The sequence below is a fragment of the Aotus nancymaae genome, unplaced genomic scaffold (genome assembly GCF_030222135.1).
Source record: "Aotus nancymaae isolate 86718 unplaced genomic scaffold, 86718_ANA_hifiasm-v0.15.2.pri h1tg000022l_1, whole genome shotgun sequence".
NCBI classification, from domain to species: Eukaryota; Metazoa; Chordata; class Mammalia; order Primates; family Aotidae; genus Aotus; species Aotus nancymaae.
The window spans coordinates 13,621,107-13,636,111 of record NW_026988435.1 but is presented as its reverse complement, the minus strand read 5'-3'; the positions used below and the strand labels follow the sequence as shown (position 1 = coordinate 13,636,111).

Genomic DNA, 15,005 nt, shown 5'->3' with positions numbered 1-15,005 from the left:
TGATCCGCCCACCTTGGCCTCACACAGGCTGAGATTACAGATATGAGCCACTTTGCCCTGCTGCTATCTTTTTAAAGAATAACATGGGGGGCAAGTTTGCCCTAAGCAGTTCCCAGCTTGACTCTTCCTTTTGGCTTAGTGATTTTGGGGTCCCAAGATTGATTTTCCCTTCATAGGTCCAAGGTCAACAACATCAATCTTTTTTGAGAACTTGTTAGAAATGCCAAAACCCTGAATTAGAGATTCCAGGCTTAGGGTCCAACAGTCTGCATTTTAACAAGCCATCTAATAATGCACAGCAATGTTTGAGAACCGTTAACATAGAGATCAAGGGCCTTGGCTTTGGGTTGAAAAAGATCTAGGTCTTAAGTGGACTTTCAACACTTGATAGCCATGCATACTAAATCAAGTTACTCAATGCCTCTAGGCCTCAATTTACCCAGATGTGGACAAAGATAATGTTATTTACTGCTCTGAAAAACAATGAGATACTTAATATAAATCACTTGGCCCATATCAATTGTTCAACAAATAGTAACTAATATTAAGGGGCATTTTGGAAAGCGTAATGAGTCACAAACTGAGCCTATAAAGAAGCCTATTTTTAAAAATCTGGGATAGATAGTTATGGAAATATAAATTAGGTAATCTGATAATTTTAAGAGTGTATTATGCTTTAGAAGACACTCAACAGCTAATATTGAAAAACAGGCAAAAATGTCCAGCCTATGGAATACTAAAAGAGTTGATTTCCTCAACAGAATTGGAACTAACTCATGCATATTGTTGGACATATAATAATTATAAAACTAATAGTTATACTAACATTTCCTACTTTTTCATTTTGTTAGATAAAGATATTGCTGACTGGTTTCAGCTTCATCTGTTTAAATACTTTATGAATGTTGAGATAATAGATTTGGTCATGCAAAGTACTGATGGCAGATGGGTGAGATTTGAACTTTGGGCTTATGTAAACTTCGTTTGTGAGCCAAGTCTCACTCCCTCCTCTTCTTCCTTAGAGATCCAGAGTTTAAAAGCATTTGTATATGGCCAATAGGAGGAAGACATGTGTTGAGAGAATGGAAAGATTCCTAAGATTTTAAATCAGATTCACCTATTTATTCTGGAATTTTTCTTTTGTGGTTTAGTGACAAAGGACTTTGTATGTATATGTATGTGTGAGCACATTATGTTCATCATTAAGATATCCTTACAAGGTAACCAAAGATTATTATCTGTTTTAAATTATTTAGATCTATCTATCTATCTATCTATCTATCTATCTATCTATCTATCTATCTATCATCATCTGTCTGTCTGTTGTCTGCCTGTCTGCCAATCTATCTGGGTGTGTGTATGTAAGAATTGTAAAATAGCAATACCAGTACATGACTTCAGAGTCTTTTAGGGTGTTTGCAATTGGATTTACTATTACCACCAAAATTGTCATAAATTTGAGGAATGTGAGGTATTATACAAGAAAATTAAACTAAGGCTTGATTTCTTTGCTTCAGAAGATGCTTTATGTAGATTAAATAAAATCCTAGAAGTGCTTGAAAAGTTTTTAAAAACAATGAGAATTTAAACTTGGAGATAGGTAGGTAGAAAGATAAATTATTGGGCAAGATGGAAGTATTGATTTGAGAACATTAGCTGAAAAATGTGAGTGCAGGGGACATTGCATAATAAACTAGCACGTATACATGGAGAGAGTTCTCAAAAACATGTAACCATATTGGAGAGAAAATGCTAAGAATAATTTTCCCATTGAACTAAAAGTTCAATTTTTGGTTTAATATTTTTCATGGATTTAGGATAAAAATAATTGACCTTACTAATTGGTTTGTGTTTAAATATGACTTTAACAGTCATTCTATCAGGATGTATATTTTTTATTATTGGAGTTTAGAATACGATCATGTCATTTATGTGAAAAAAATAACAATCAGTGAATCAAAAGATATAGTATAGTATAGCAGATTTCGAATTGAGGTTCTGGTATTGATTTCATTAAATTTTCTTTTATTGAAATGAAAAAAATAACATAAGCAGGTATGCATTTGGATAATCAGAAAGGGAAAGAATCTCAGTTTATGCATTTAAGCAATTTTCAGTAATACATCACTGCAAAATTTATAATACCATGAATTCTAGATCAGTACTCTAAATGAGGCTATTAAACCTTTGTGTAAGTACTTGTGTCTTTCTTCTAGAAAAATACTGATCACTAATTTTCTGTTTTATATTTGTAAAAAGAAAGCTTTATAGGTTAATTTTACTCTGGTTAACCTTAACTTGACAACAGATTATTGAAGATTTGTAAGACTATTTACTCTACTAATCCATAAAAAATGAGGTTACCATAGTAACTAGTATGTCTTTAATACTCTGCTTATGTAACCCCTGAGATTCAGAATAGTTTTAATCTGAACTCTTCTATCAGCTACACTGATTTCAGATGCTCTATTGCACTTTGTACTATAAAGGAAAATGTTTTCTTTACTGATTATGCAAGCCTGAGTATTTTTAGTCAATTTGTTTATAATATAGTCCAAGTGCTTTGGATGTTTGGGAAATTTTAAAGGTGCAAATAATTTAAAAGCACTTTCAAAAGACTTTGGAAATAGCAAAGAGGTGCTGGTGGAATATTTGTTTAAGTAACCATGGACTTAGAGTTTCAATTTTCAGAAATGCCTTGAAGTAAAAAGGATCGTTTGATGCATGTGTTATTCTGAAAAATTTTCCTATAGGGAGATTACATCTTGTTATTGGGAGACTATCTTATTAACTCAGATCATGTAAAGAAACACAAATTTTGCTTACTTCCTAATAAGTTCTGCTACAAATAATATATATATATGATTTTTTGCAAGGAATGAGTGGAATTGAGGTTCTTGAAATGTAACACACTCTGCATATGACTCATTTTCTTGCTGTTGAGACTTTCTACATTCTGTTGCCTCTATTTGGAATGATTTCATCATTTCTGCACACCTCCATCCCTATCATGCCCCTAATATTTCTTGGTTTACTTTTATTTGTTCTTTACATCTTATCTGAGATATCATATTCTCTGGGAATATTGTTATGTTAAGACTTTTTATACATGCTTATATAATATCTCTTGAAGATAGTTTCATGCCTAATTGTAATGGTTGGTTCACTTGTCTGTCATTCACTAGCTCAGATGTCCTGAAGGAAAAGGCCAAGGTATTATGACTTGGCCTTGGTGCTGTGGACTTGAAGACCTATTTAGTGCCTTCATTCATAGTAGGTTTCCAATAAATATTATGCCAAGTAGATGTATTAGTTTCCTATGGCTGCCATAACAAAATACCATAAACTGGAAAGCTTAAAACACAGAAATCTATTTTCTCCAGTTCTGGAGGTGAAATGTCTGAAAACAAGGTGTTAGAGTTGGTTTCTGCTAGAGGCTCTCAGGGAGAATCTGTTCCATGCTTTACTCCTAGCATCCTTGCAGTTACTGGCAATCTTTGGTATCCCTTGGTTTGCAGTCATCACATCACTCTAATCAATCTCTGTCTCTGTCTTCACGTAATATTCTCCCCTGTGTCTTTGTCTCTTTTCTTCTCATAAGGATGCCAATTATATTGGATGAGGTCCACTCTATGACCTTATCTTAACTGTGTCTGCAAAGACCCTATTTCCAAATAAGGTCACATTTACAGGTATCAGAGTTTAGGACTTCAAGATATCTTTTAGGGGACAAAATGCAGCTTGCAACAGTAACCATCTAGTGCATTTTGCCTTTAGGACTGGATTGATATACATCCTCAATCAGGGGCAGGTTAGTCAGTCAGTTGCTAACTAATTCATTGTTTAGTCATTTTACTTAACAAGATGACATTCATAGAATGAAAAGTACTTGGTCTGATTATTTGAATTGTTTTGACATCCAGGCCTGATAACTCCTTAGAGAATTTTATTTACTGATAGTAGACTCTGTGATTTAGTCGACAAATGTATGAACTAGTTTGCTATATGGATACAACTGCAGCAGTTCTAAAAAGAATAAATTTATTAGCAGCAATTTCAGAAAGAACTAGGCCCAAGGAACTGTGTTGTATTCAGGGTTGTTAATTCTTATGTGTAACTCAAAGTCTTACATTTTTAATTTAGGTCATCTTTATTTGGCACCCACGCCAAGGCAGGGGTAGAGGAGGCAACAGAAAAGTTATTTCTTGGCATTTAGAAACTAGTTGATTAGCATGCAAATTTTATTCAAAGTAATACAAAACATGCATCTATTATTTTTGGTTCATCAGATTGAGTTATTTTTAATTTTAATAAGATGCAACAATAATTAAGTGACTTAAAATATATAATTTAATACTGAACTAGTTTTGCAGTAGCAATGATTGCCAGGTTGCACATGAAGTTCCAGGTACAAGATCGGCTACAAGGTCTAACAGGCAGTAGACAGAGAATGGGACCTGGAAACCAGCCCACCTTGGTGAGGTCTAGAGAAGTTTGCAGCGTTCCAGGGAGAGGATAGCAAATAAACTCGAACTAGCACTAGGCAAGAGAGGGATTTTTAAACATTTGTGTGTGTTTGTGTGTGTGTGTGTCTTTGTGTGTGTGTCTGTTTCCTTATTGAATATGGTTTTAGGTTAAAAGGGTAATGTATTTTTGGATCTAATGGGGTGTGAATATGGACAGGTGGGAATATACATGAATGTTAATAGGTCTGTACATTTAGTACATAAATGGATATTGCGGCTACTGGTAGATGCTTTACAACTTCCAAAAGATATATGTCCTACTTATCTAAATTAATAAGATGTTAGTGTTTTAGAATATTAAAAATTATCACAAGGGGTTTTCTTATTTTCATTATTCCACTAAGCCAGCAGGGGGAAGTCACACATTACTTTTTGGTGGGCTTCAGAAATATTTCTTCAGACTTTTTCTTAAAAAGGTCCATGCTTTTGATAAAAAAGTAAATAATTTAAAATAGAGTGCTTGTAGTTATGATTCTCATAAGTATGCTAGTATCAATTCAAAAAAGCAGCCTTCAACTTTAAGTTTTTTAACTTTTCTAAATAAAAAATAAATGAAACACCTCAATATTACTGGCAAAAACTATTAATTATTTTGTTGTTGAGATATTAATAATGTTTCCAAGAGGTTAATTTTATTTGTAACATCAGAAATGTAATCACTAAACCTAAATGATACTGCAAAAAGTAAAGGAGAATCTCTTGGTCAATATTTAGTGCTAAAAGTAAATTATTTTTGTATATGCCACTGCATTCTTCATCTTTTTTATTTTTTTGCAGTTAAAAATATCTGAGGAAGAAAAAAAATTTAACTTTCAATATACAAACAATAATAGATTTTTGCCAACATAAAACACAGTATGGGGACTCTATGGCTATTGTTTCTGAGAATGTAAGAGATGATTGCATCACACTGTGCATTCTGTAGGAAACACACTGTAATGCTTATATGGCTAATAATGGAATGATCTAAGTCAATACATTGTGCAGTTACGAGTGACACAGAAGAATTACACCTATATTCTTTGTATTTTGGTTTCTGTACTAAGTTAATCAGGTTCACTGTTTCATCATCAATTATCATTCACTCATTTTGTAACATTTTAGCGTCTTCATTTAATGTTATTGTATAGTTTCTGTTTACTACAGCAGGTTGCAATAGACTCAAATGACAATTTCAGAGCTATATATAAAAGACCACAAAAAATAAATATTTGAAACAGAAACATCTTACTTCCAGAAAGTATAAAATTTAAGTATGAGTAAGGTGTCAAAAGTTATGAAAACTGGAATGTGTTCGTCTCATTATATGTAAATTCTTGTACTTGAAATATGTGTGTTTTTTAAAGTAAATCATTAGGTAACATTTATCTCAAAAGTCATAAATTCTTAATCATTATGATTGTTCTATGTTGCCAATTACATATAAACATTAAATTAAACAGAAAACAAATAGAAAATAATGATCACATGGTTAACAAATATGCCAAAATATAAAATGTTATAAAAAAGATTCAGTTCAAGAAGAACAAAAGGCATTAAAATAGTACGTACTACAAAGACAAAACCACATACTTTATATAATGCATATTTTATAGAATTTTAATTATACTACACACACCCACACACACACTCACACACACACCCATACACACACACACCCCCACAAACACACCTCCACTAAAATCTGGAGGAAAAAATTTACAGTGGGAGGGGAGGCAGAACAAAAAGGTGACAAGATATCTCTACCTCCGTATCTGTATCTGCCATCACCAAGACTTCTTTCAAAGTGTTAAACCTCGAAGTGTATCCAGGAACCAGCCTTCAGAAGAATTATTTTTTTCCAAAGTGCTGTTGAATTAAAATCACAAATGGTAATGAAATAGGAATGAAATAATTATTTTCTCTCATTTGCTAGAGAAAATACTGAGCTGTGAGCTTTTCTTTTCACTACTGGGGTTAAATTTTTAAGCATTCTATTCTTAAAGGAGTGTCTTTTTTCTAAAGATTTATGATCAGCAGCTGAATTTTAAAGCTGTGAGAACACAGCAGTTATATGTTATGCCTAGTGCAAACCTGACCTAGATTATTTTCATTGACTAAAAATTATAAAAAATTCGATAATTTTATTGGCAAAAAAGATACGTAGAATAAGTAGTAATCTTAAGAACAGAACAAGGCATCCAGACATACTGAAAAATTTGGGGCAGAGCAATTAGAGAGGAATTAGTCATTTTTTCTAGGGAGATTATATATTCTTTAACAGTAAGTTTTATGACTTATTTCTATTTCCCTACCTGCTCTTCCAGGAATAACTGCATGTAATAGTTACTAAATACATGTTTTTTAAATGATCAGCTTTCCTTTTAATTCATGTAACATTTTGATCTATAAATGTAATCACAGAAAATCACCCATTTTTAGCTTTACTGATTGGAGATGAGGATTAATATTATAAAAAGAGTGATTTGACATACGGTAGATCTAAGTGCATGAATTTTATATTCCCAGGTATCATTTAAATTTCCTGTCATTTTATGTTGTTATTTGTAATATCTTTCTGTTAACATGCCTCATGGTAATTTAGGAGCACTAACATAATGTTACTAAAAAAATACTAGGGCTCTTGGCTTAAAATGTTCACTTGCATTTAATATTACAGAAATTTACATGTTGGGATTAAGTGGCCTGAAATTCAAGTATGTAAGATAAAATGGAAATAATGCAACCTACTGCAATCATATTGTGGCAATATTCAGGCAGGGCACAGGAAAAACACAACAGGTTTTGAAACCAATCAAATTAATCACAGCCTAAGCTGGGCAAGAGAGAGGGAATGATTGCTATTCATCAGGTCATGCTGCGATGACGAAGGAAACAGATCTGATCATTTGCTTACTGGGCTGTAGATACAGAATTGTGGAAACCTTTCCCAAATAACTAACTTCTGGGAATGTGTGCAAGTATTTCTACGGCTTGAGAGTATGAGTTGAATCACTCTTCTAATTCGTAGTATGTTTTAAGGTGAGCACCCCAGACACAACTAAAACTGTTCAAATATGAGATCAAACAATAATTCATGATTCACTCAAAACAATAAAGAAAAAGATGTGAATAGTATGAAACTGATAAACAGAATATCAGACTAATAGTCCTTGAGGTCTTATGAGCCAGAAATCTATAAATGCAATTATAGGCTTCCACTTTTCATTTTAGTGTCATGTTAACCCCTTAAAACCTTTTTTTGTGTGTTCAGTAGAAACAGTGTACCTAATAGTCATCCAACTCATAGACTCTACTTGAGGGTGGTAATTTGAGAGCCTGGAATGCCAGCTGAGGAAAGACATGGGAAGATAGCCAAGATCAGCACTGCCTTTCTGTCAGCTCCTACTTGATTTTCCTTGCATCAGTGGTGCTATCTAAGAAAACTGCTAAATGGAGTGATGGATGTATGTGTTAATAATGTCTTTATCTATATAATGAAGTGATGGTTGGTAATACTGGCCTCTGAGGATTTTTGAATCCAGATCTTGTAAAATATACAGGTCTTGGATTACCGTGAGGCAGAAAGACAGTGTATCTCTTTGAAATGAAGGTGAACTTGACTACAATTTTAGATCTAACATTTTCTAGCTATATGACTTTGGACACCTTGCTTATTCTCTTTTCTTCACTTTCTTCGTTTATAAAAGGGAGATGTTACATGTCCATTTATATGGTTCATATAACATCCATGTCATATGGCTGCTGTAAAGAGAAAATGAAATCATATATGTGAACTGCTTACTGGAATACTGACAGGTAGAAGATGCTTATTTAATAGCTATTTCTATGGCCACAAGATGCTCTTCACTATTTAAAAGCATCATCATTTGGAAATGAATACTATTATTTAAACTTGGCAGTTATCAAATGCATTTTCATACTTTCTGTTTGAAAAATGTGATGTAAAATAAGTTAATACTAAGGAAATATTGGCAGTTCACAAAGTCATTTGCAATAGTCTCCAAAGACTGAATACTTTGGGGCATCAAATTATGTAAGCCTACATAAGTACTTCTGCATTTTAATGAGTGAAGCTGATGCTATAACTTTTTAATGTAATGATGCATTTTCATGGCTCCTGTCTGTGTAAAAGCCAAGTGTTCAAAGAAATGCATTAAATATATGAATGCTTTTGGTCTCCACTTTCTTCTTTCTATGACAGACAAAACAACGTGTGAAAGGAGAGCTTATTATTTCAAAGAGATAATACCTTAAGTTTAAATGGCAGTGTTTTCTTTCTTTCTTAGGATTTCCTTTTACAGGAAGAGTTAAATACCTATTACAGGTTGAATTTTGTCCTCTTCAAATTCATATGTTAAAGTCTTAACTCTCAGCATCTCAGAATGTGAACTTATTAGAACTTCGGTCGTTGCAGATGTAATTAGTTAATATAAGGTCACATTGGAGTATAGTGGGCACTAATCAAGTAAGACTAGTGTTCTTACAAAAAGGGAAAATTAGGCACAGACGTCCACAAAAGAGAACACCATGTGACCATGAAGACGGAGATTAGGGCGATGCATCTAAAGACCAAGGAATGCCAGTGGTCACCAGCAAACCACCAGAAGCCAGGAGAGAGGCATAGACTGGATTCTCTCTCACAGCTCTTAGAAGGAATCAACCTGGCTGAAACCTTATCGTGAACTTCTATCCTCCAGAAGTATGAGACAACAAAATTCTGTTGTTTAAACCATCAGTTTGTGGTACTGTGTCACAGTAGCCCTAATGAACTAACACCAGATAATTAATTAGAACATGAATTCTGGGAAACTGTGTATAAAGTTGTATTTGGCTTCAAGAGTTATTGCTATGAAATAAGTTACCACAATTAAGCAGCTTAAAAGAACACACATTTATTATCTGATAGTTTCTATAGGTCAAGAGTCCAGGCACGGGTTCTCACAAGGCTGCAATCAAGATATTAGCCAGGCTACATTCTTGTTTGAAGGCTTGGACTAGGGAAGAATCTACTTCTGAGCCCATTTAGGTTATTGGCAGAATTCTTTTCCTTGTGGTTGCTTGACAGGTTTCCATTTTTCCCCCAATTGTTGCCTGGGGATTAATCTCTGCTGCTAGAGACTGTCTGCTGTTCCTTACTTGGTACCTGTTTCACAGTCAGTTCAGCACATTGGCTGTTCCCTTTTTCAGGGTTCTCCTACTCTATTCTACTAAGTGTAAGCCTCCAGTAGAGCCTTATGTAATGTAAGGTAATGTTAGCAGCATCTCATCACCTTTGCCATATTTTATTGGTGAGATAAATTCACAGGTTTCATGCACACTCAAAGGGAGATTAACTACACAAGGATGTAACTCATTAGGAGTCACTATAGGGTGGGCTAATAAATTTTTTTTTTTTGTAACAAAAAAGCACCAGCAGCATTCACATGTGAATGTGCACATGCTCAGGAACACACATACACACACACACACAAAGCAAATCAGCTGTTCAATTAGAAAATCATCATAGCATAACAAAGCCTGCAACTCCATCATAATCAAGTTCTAAAGACAGGGCTATAGACTTATACTTACCTGAAGAAGATTAACCATTACAGACCTAGCCAAGATACTCTGGGATGTCCACTTTTTCTAAGACTCTTTAGTTTTTCAATATTTCCCAAGCTGTGATTAAACATATTACCATCTTTTATACACATAAAAAAGATATATTTAAACACCTCTGGTCTACACCTGAAATAGGAAGGAAATGTCTATAATTATATAGGAAAAAAATGTTTAAATTGCAAGAATCAAAAGAAGGAAAAATAAAACTGACCAGAATTATTGATGTATTTTTGATTAGTTCTTTCAAAGAGATATATAACTAAATATAGTTAATAAAGGGCTAAAATGGTAATATTATAGATAAAATTTAAAAATTTTAATTAAACATAATTGGAAAAGTATTTTCCAAGTCCCAAATCTATTTATTCCAAAAAAGTTTACATATTGTGATTTAGTTATAAGTTAGACATATACTACAAGGTAAATTGCATTTCTGTTAATACTATGTTTTTCTAGGTACGCAGTTAATAGATAAAAGGGAAAACATTTCAAAATTTAACTCAAACTTACATATTATCTGAGTTCACATTAAGATCATGGAGTGTGTTCTCTTGTATCTTTACATTTGGAAAGTGTTTTTTTGAGGTTATATATTGATAGATTAAGCAGACATTCTGCAGAGTTAAAATTAAAACGCACATACCGTATAAAAAGGTCAGTCAGTGAGGATAGCTTTCTAAATTTTAAGTCCCCAGATAGCCATCAGTCAGCCAGCAGAAAAATTCCTTCTGAAGCCATGGAATCTCCAGTTTGTATCTCTGACATTCTGTTGAGATTCGACAGATGGAAGCCCAGCAGCAGACATGCAAAGTGGATGCCAAATGAGGCACATACACCTAGCAGAGTGGTGTCCTACACAGGTGGTCATCTCCTCCTTTCCAGAAACTTTAACATGACTCACTCCAAACTTGACTCTCTGTAGCGGTATTGACACGTTCTTCAGTCATTGGTGAATGTCAGTGGGCTCTTGGCTCTCTGCATAAGGAACTTCAGCATGCTCTCTGCTCTGTACATATGTCCAAGTTGGCAGTCAGTTGGCATGGTTGCTGAAGTGTCTCTATCTGTCAGAATCCTCCTCACCTTTGGGACACAGAGAGATGATATGAGTATGTCAGCAAGAATGCTATCATTGGCTGAGAAAGAATGTCCAGGTGAAAAAAAATTTGAAGATATTTTAGAAGCAATTTTATAAATTATCTCTATCAGTTAAATCAAGGATGTATTAATCTTCTCTAATATAGGCAAAATCCAATTAAAGTAGAAAAAAAAATTATGACAATTTTAGCCAACTTCCATAGTCTTTCATAGTTCATTATCACACCTTGAGCAGTTGAGCCATGAGTAGGGATGAAGCTTACAGAGGACTAGAGCAGCTTTTCTAACATAACATTATGCAAGGTATTTTAAAAAACCAAACTAATAGTCAATATTTTTAATAAATTAAAATTACACGAACAGATTACAAGAAACAGAATTATGCAAGTACTCTAAATCAAGCTTGTCTAACCTGTAGCCCCAGATGGCTTTGAATGTGGTCCAACATGAATGCGTAAACTTTTCTTAAAACATTATGAGATTTTTCTTTTTGTATTTTATTTTTTTGTACTGAAGCTCATCAGCTCTCGTTAGTGTTAGTTTATTTTATTTGTAGCTGAAGACAATTCTTCTTCCAGTGTGGCTCAGAGAAGCCAAAAGATTGGACACCCCTGCCTAATGCCCGCCCACTAATGAGTTTCCAAATACTTTCAGCATGATGAGCAAGTTTCTGCTCTCATGCACACATACGTCTATGCTTCCCGTTTATTCTCATTACCCAGCTAATGGAGGACATCCAAATCATTTTTGCTTCAAATTTGTCAGGTAACCTTGAAATAATGGGTTGAACTGGTTACATTTTAAATGAACTTCTCTATTATTTTTCAATTTCAGTAATGTTATTTTTAATTGTTATATTCATTCATTCATCTATTCATACCAACAACTATTTACTGAACTCATGACCTGCTGTTCAACACTTGAAGCAGTCCCTCCAACTATGCTCCCTAACTAATTGCATGAATCACTATTCACTCAAGACAAAAATTTGAGAAACCTCCTTGACTTTTTCCTTTCACTCATGTCTCACATGCAATCAGTTCTTAGTTTTCTAATTCTGTTTCCTAAATGTCACAGATCAGTCATCCTGTTTCCAAAGCCAACAGCAGTATTTTTTTTTTGCAATGTATTCAAATAACCATGAATAGCACTGTTCAACCTAAATTTTGAGAAATATATCAATATCATTCTCTTTTATGATAGTAAGGACACATTTTCCACAGAAGGATAAATATTACCACTTTTAGCCATCCTTGGAAGAATAAATGTGAAATAGTATGAGCAGTGATTAGAGCAAATTTTGGAAGTAAATTTTTCCTTTTGCATAGGAGTGGAGGTGGTGGACAGTTGAGTCTCATTTTTAGATGAGAAAAAGTTGTTAAAATGCTATTTAAACAATTAAACTTATTATTTCACTGACATGTGTATATCAGGAATGGCAACCTTAAACTTTTGCTTTGTGGTAGGTTAGGTGTAGCAGAAGAGAGATTGTTAGGTCCCTATGCAGCCTGAATCCAGCACATTCTGTTCTACTACAGGCCAAGGAGACTTACCTGAGTTCCAGTTTGATGGATGAGTAAGCTGCCCAATGCCTTTCACAAAACAATGAATAATAATATGTAGAAAATTCTAGGGCAAAATAAGGAAAGAGAAGACTTGTGGTAAAATTGGACTTTATATTTACCTAGGCAAGTACTGGCTGGGATCCTGATATCAGTCATCATTGGTTAGGTCCGATGTATTTGCAATGTAAATTGGTGACTACAAACATGAGATCTGGTGCGGATTCAATCCATGGGCTTGAGTTTGGATCCTTCTGGGATCTTTAGCAAATAATTTACCTTCTCTACATGTCAGGATCCTCACATAAAAAGAGACATAATAATAATAACACCCATCTTGTAATGGTGTGGTGAGGTTTAAATGAGATAATACACATAAACATTTAGATCACCATTGGCCATGGAATAAGTGAGAAATAGATGGATGATATATACTAACTCTGATTGCAATTCATACCTTATAGCTGAAAGTGCAATTTATACTTACTTCATTTCCACAGTCTACCTGCCTCCAGGTTGCCCCCTCGAACCCAATCTCCACCATTGCTCACATACTTGCCAGAATGTTCCCTAAAACAGAATTAATTATGTCATTTCCCCAGCCTCACTTTTTTTGGGAACTCTTCATAGCTTTCAGATTAGATCAAACTTCTCAACTTGAAATGTTAGTAGGGCAACCATGATTTATTCTGGAAGCTTAAGAGTGAGAATTTGCACTATTAATTACTTTTGGCAGCAGGCATAACTCTGGCCTATCCCAGGCAAACAGGGACATGGATACAAAGTTCTTCTGTGGTCTGTTCTCCAGCCTCACCAGTCAGTTTCCTGGTCCTCTGCTGCAGCTACACAGAGCCAACAAGTGTCCCTGAACCATCATTGTTTTCTGTGCCTTTGTACGTATCACCCTCTTTGCCTGATAACCATTACAACCCTCACTCTCTGCTCCTCATTCATTCACAAAATTATATGTATTCTTTTAAGCTATTGCCAAGTCTTAGAAATCGCCCTGGATTCATGAAATCTGAATCATTTATGTGTCTATGTGTAATGCAATCTGGGCATTCTTTATCACTGTAGAAATAAAATGATAATAGTTGCCAGATATATAATATCTTCACTGCCAATTACCCTGGTATCAGGATGATTTTTTGATTTGTGTTTTCTCTAAACAACTCTGCAAAGTGTACTTATATTTTTTGAATATTTAAAATTCGAAAGTAAGTGATGGAGACAATGTTCAAGTTCAGATAGATCTGTATCTAAGCACATCTTTTCACCAAATTGACATCTCATCAAAACAGTTATTACAAAGAATTGTAATAAGCTATTTATTATCTCTGCCTACATTATAGATTCTTGAAAGTTAATATTATTCTTTATTCATTTTTGCTTTTAAATTTTCTATGCCTTAGTCCAGCATTTAGCACATGATAAGAGTGCTATAAGTGTTTGATGGATGAATACATCACTAAGGCTTGACCAGTTCAATGACTGTGAAAAATAGCCAGTTTCTTTCAGTTCAAACGCATGCTTCCTGAGTTTTCTACCTTTGGACACATTTCCCACCCTAAGTGGGATTCTGGTTCTTATAGCTCAGTTGACTACCTAATAAAGTCCTGGAATCCTGAAACCAGCACTGGGTTAAAGCATTTGCAAAAAATATCAAGGTAATCTTACACAGACGGGAAGGCACAATGGCAGTACTTCATAGGAGGATAGTGGATCAGGAAAACAAAACATTTACTATATGATGCATCAAGAATTTTAAATAATGACTGCCTCCATTATTTTGTTTTAGAATTAACCAGAAATATGATTTTTCAACAACTTGCTAGAGAATTAACAAAATGAAAATTTCAATAAGGATAGGAAGAGGAAGAATGAGAGGTTTTTTTGGAGCATAAGGGTACTGTGGAGGAGGCCAGGTCTTAATGGGATTTTGAAGCAGGGGACTTTGGATAGCTAGATGACAATATGGCAAGAGTGACAGGATGGTGGCTCTGGGATTCTGGTGATTTGGGGAAGGGAGGATCGACTCATGAAAGAAGGTCAGTGGCACAGAAAAGAGTTTAGTCCTGTGAAAACCCTAAGGCAAAGCGAATCTATTGTTGACTCTTAAATTCCTGTCGACCGCAGGCTGACTGCTGCAGACACAGATGGAATATCTCATAAACATGAGTCCTTGTATTATGGGAAAAAAAAAGTGTCTGAGCAT

General features: G+C 34.4%; 1 long non-coding RNA gene across 1 annotated transcript in view; it reads left to right on the top strand.

Moving 5' to 3' along the window:
* Positions 1-8,687, top strand: part of LOC135276352 (uncharacterized) — a 55,826-nt gene extending 47,139 nt beyond the window's left edge. The window contains exon 3 of the long non-coding RNA XR_010343894.1: positions 5,304-8,687. This is a non-coding gene — a long non-coding RNA (uncharacterized LOC135276352). The remainder of the gene's footprint in view (positions 1-5,303) is intronic.
* Positions 8,688-15,005: the final 6,318 nt, after the last annotated feature.